A 4,765-nucleotide genomic window follows, 5' to 3' on the forward strand; every position below is an offset into this window, starting at 1 on the left:
GCTAAGCTACAGCTAAAAGTGCTACCGCCAGACCCGGAGATTGGCTGAATGGTTTCGAAAACGGTAAAACTCAACTGTTTGACTCTAGGGGAGTTGGAAAATGAGCCTATTTTCAAAAATAGTGAAGTGTTCCTTTAACAACAACCTTACTATTAATAAGCAGCAAATTAGGAGTTTACTGAGGCAAAAGTCGTAGTTAATAGTTAGTTAATAGTGAGAATTGGACCCTAAAATAAAGTGTGACCAATAAAAATAACATTGAAAAAGAAAAAAATATATAACTTTGTTATTATTATTATTATTGAAATAACAATTAGTCCATGCTAAATTTAAAACTGCAAAAAGTGAATGGAAATTTTTTTTTTTTTAAACTTCACACTTCACATGAGAGTTGTTCATCATATCGCAGTTCAAATCACAATCACAATATTTGTTGAAATAACTGCAATATGATTTTCTGAACTGTGCAGCTCTACCTGGCACCTGGCAGTCTTAATGGAGCTGTATTTGCCATCTGTCATTGCCATTGACCACCATAATCCATTCACAAACTCCCTGCAAGCAGAGCAACTATTCATGAAGAGGCTTTAACAGTGCAGTCTGTTTTAGCGCCTGCTTCACCTGTTGCTTTAAGCCTCTAAGGTCAACAGACACCTCATCAGGCCCTGAACTGCATCTGCACATCCTCCTCAGACTGCCATGTGTACACACGTTAGTGTTGGGCGATATCCTAACTTTAGTCATAGTGAACCAACTCCCGGGTAAGACTAAAAGCAGCCTAATGTATGTTAGTGTAATCTATAAACTACACATTAGTCAAGCAGCATATGGATGTCATGTCATAAAATATTTTTAATATTACTGAATTTGTATTTAACAATTTAATAGAAACATTGTAAGTTACTAATTATAATGTTTACATTTCCTCGGTTTCTCAAACAACAGCTACAGAAAACGAGCAAACAACATTTACAATTATCAAAGAAAATCATCACTGACTTCAGTCTAGCGTGAGTTTATGCACTTAAAAAAAAACACTCCCGTAATAATCAGTGACGCTATCTACGCTCTATGATGAATAAATCTCTTATACTTACATCGCACGTACATCTGCACTTTGTTGTTTATAATGAGAGAATTCGGCAGAGCACAGTTCAGTCAGCGAGTGCGCGCACGGAACAACAAGCAGGGTTGCCATGTTTTAACAACAAACCCCGCCCAATGGTTTTGGGGGTTTCCACCTGTACAAATTGAGTTCCTGGGGTAAAATACACGTTTTTGGCGGGGTTCATCTGATTAAATTCCAGGGGCTAAATATCAGGTTATTGGGGGTAGTTTCAACCCGCGGACATGAAAAACAACCCGTGGCAACAGAAGTAGCCCAATTCCGTGGGAAAACCGCGGTGTTTCAGCGATGACTAATCTGAACGCCTCTGATTGGCCATTGCATTCATAAACGATTCAACGGAACCGTGTTTGGTTACAACGCGCAACACTGTAAAAACGCTGAAAAAGACATGTGGAACAAATAAGCCCTAATATTAATTAGATAATAATACTAGCCTGATAATAATAATAATAATAATTGTCTTGCTATCGTCAAAGGCATCAGCCACAAGCGATACACGATACCGTCTACCCCCACTTACCCATTGACTAATTCTAATTAGAATAGAATTAGAAATTTATATTTATAATTTTTATATATTTATAATTTAGAAATTATATTATAATTTCTTAGTAATTCAGTAATTGACTCACTATTCATTTTCCAGGACGTCACAACTGGATCATTCAAATGCCTACATAAATATGCATACATATGCGTAAGAATGGAACAATTATTTTCAGTGTATTCAGCCTCAAAAAGAACATCACTCAACACCTTAACCTTACCTACTTCTTTCTCAAAACAAATGCATTTATAAAATTTTCAGAATAAAAATTTCACTGACATATCTAAAACAAACAAGTTGTTCACATATCACAGTATACGTTTTAGTATTACTTGCACTTTTATTTCACAGTGGATTTGATATATTGTATTGTACAGAATGTTTCATTCTTCCAATATTCATGTACTGTATATATTCATGTAAAATAATTTCATACATGCATTTATTGTATCACACATTAACTGTACATATTACATTACATTAACTGTACATTTAAGGGGGTTTAGGTACTCTGCCTGAGAACACCCTTTAGCTTTGAAATCTCTGTAACGACAGCAGCTTGTGCCTTTTTATTTTGACATTAATTACAACTTTTACTTGTCTATAACGATATTACACTTTTAAAATGTAATAATTTGATATATTTTGAACACTAGATATTCCAAACTGAACTAACCCCCTCCTCTATCCTGGTTTTAACAGATGGATTTCACTAACTTTGGAGTGGACTGGGATGGTCCTGTTCCTGCCATGGATTGTGGTGTTGTTGAGGATAAAAGCGTCTGCTAAATGACTAAATGTAAATGTAAATGTCTATCTGCACAACCCTAGTACACGTGCTTGCACACTGCGTGTGTTGTTACAGTACCATCAGGTTCAGGAGACAATGGAACGGGCCAGGCCAAACACAACTTGTGCCCTGGCTCCTATATTTAACAGTGCTCTGCAGGCCCAATGACCTAAATAGTCGTTAACAGATCGGCAACAACCTGATTTTTAATCCTGTGTGCTGGAGTGAAGATCTGTGGTGGGATTATTTGGTTTTATGAGGTCGATAGGAAGGCCGCACCCAACAGCGAAGGGCCCCGTCTTTCACTGGCTCATGATATTACCTGGACTTCACTGACCTGCATTCGGGTGCCAGCGCTCATGATGATTGTGTAAAGTCATTTGAATAAGAGAAAGGCCATTTCACTGACTCGCTATTCATTTTCCAGGACGTCACAACTGGATCATTCAAATGCCTACATAAATATGCATACATATGCGTAAGAATGGAACAATTATTTTCAGTGTATTCAGCCTCAAAAAGAACATCACTCAACACCTTAACCTTACCTACTTCTTTCTCAAAACAAATGCATTTTAAGTGTAATTATACTCTTTGAATGTCATTAAAAGCAATACACACCCACAAATTGCAATGCCTCAATCTACTAGATAATCTGTCTAAATAACTTGGAAAAACAGTCGATGTGAGCACTACTTGCACGAGAAACATGTCCAAACTCAATTTATTTATGTCAAACGTTGTGCAAGAAACGTGACAAATGTGTGTGAAAGTAGGTCAGTGATTCCACTTCACTGAATTTAGCTTTTGCACACTTTTGGCACCACACCTTGGTAGTATTTTACTTCTCATTGTTAAGCTAAATATTGGACAAACAGGTAACCACAGGGTTTAATTGTAACTACTGTTGATGTCACAAGTTCTTATGTCCTGTAAACTTATAAGACCAGTTTTATGTGATGTAGTGCATGCTCTAGCAAATTCTATTCTTTAAATATGTCACCAAGGCATATATAAGGTTTGCGAGTAGAGAATGATTTGTGATATGCGGCCTGACCTTAAACAGCCCATAACACCATGCTATCAGTTCTCTAATCTTCAAGATGGGGCATCACGATAGCAGTTACATCGCCTCAGCTGCTGTAACTTATTTTAAAATAAGTATTTTATCATCTGTGATACAAAATCTTAAGTAAGAGAGGGCTTACAATCATTCAGTCACTAAACAACAACAGGGTGATCAGGATGTCAACACAAAGCAGAGGGTCTGGTTTCAGCCTAAATGGGTTTATTTTTGCAATAATGACTGGCTGACTGCAGATTATTCTAATTATTAAATGGCTACTTACAAAAACAAATATATAATAAATGAAATATTGAGTAAATAAACAGACACCAAATACTGATTTCAGCTGAACTTATTTGTTACAAACAATAAGTTTGGCACTCATCATACAAAAATAGTGTGTGATTGACCAATCACAATCAATTATTCCAAAAAGACAATTAATATATAATACATTACAGGGCTCGCAAAATGTCAAAATCCCTGGTAGCCCTTCGGGCAGGCATTCTTCAGATTTTGGTAGCCCCAAAATGAATTTAACTAGCCCGAATAAAATATTTAAATTGTATTTTTTCGTCAAATAACCAGTCAAGAGAGTAGGGGTGCAACGGATCACAAATGTCACGGTTCGGATTATATTACATTATCATATCCCATTTTGAGTCACAGATCGGATCATTTTTCAGATGAGGGAAAAAAATATGGTTCTTCATTATTTAAGTAACACTTATTATTTAAAGAGCAATTTACTAATTCGATACCACAGCAAAAACTAGTAGCATATAGGGATGTAACGATTCACTCAACTCAATACAATTTTCTCACAATTTCTTTTTTAACAAAATGAGATTTAAGACAGATTTTAAAAAAAGGTGTTATTTCTCAGACCAAAAGGCTGCACATTACTTTGTGAAATTGAAAATGTCAAACAATATACTAACTAGGCTTGCCGCGATGGACGGTGTTGAAAGATTGTAAAATTTTGAAATTTGAAATAATAACAAAATGGTCTGGCTTTAGCTTTGTGATATACTACATAAAAAATCTGAACGAAACAAAAACAGCAGACGGGCTGAATGAGACTCAAAGGTAGCTCTCTGACAGCAGGTGGCACGTATTTATAGGCTGCTGCCCCTTTAAGACCGCATGCACGGATTCAATATAGTGATGCACGTGCGATTTCTTTCTCCACTGTTTACGTTCATTTAAGACATGAAAATACTTGCCGAGATA

The 4,765-nt window shown here is 36.2% G+C and overlaps 1 pseudogene; it reads right to left on the reverse strand.

Moving 5' to 3' along the window:
• Window positions 1–4,765, reverse strand: part of LOC107740206 (aryl hydrocarbon receptor nuclear translocator-like protein 2) — a 26,022-nt pseudogene that overhangs the window by 15,874 nt on the left and 5,383 nt on the right.

The sequence above is a fragment of the Sinocyclocheilus rhinocerous genome, unplaced genomic scaffold (assembly GCF_001515625.1).
Source record: "Sinocyclocheilus rhinocerous isolate Xijiao unplaced genomic scaffold, SAMN03320098_v1.1 scaffold2055, whole genome shotgun sequence".
NCBI lineage: Eukaryota > Metazoa > Chordata > Actinopteri > Cypriniformes > Cyprinidae > Sinocyclocheilus > Sinocyclocheilus rhinocerous.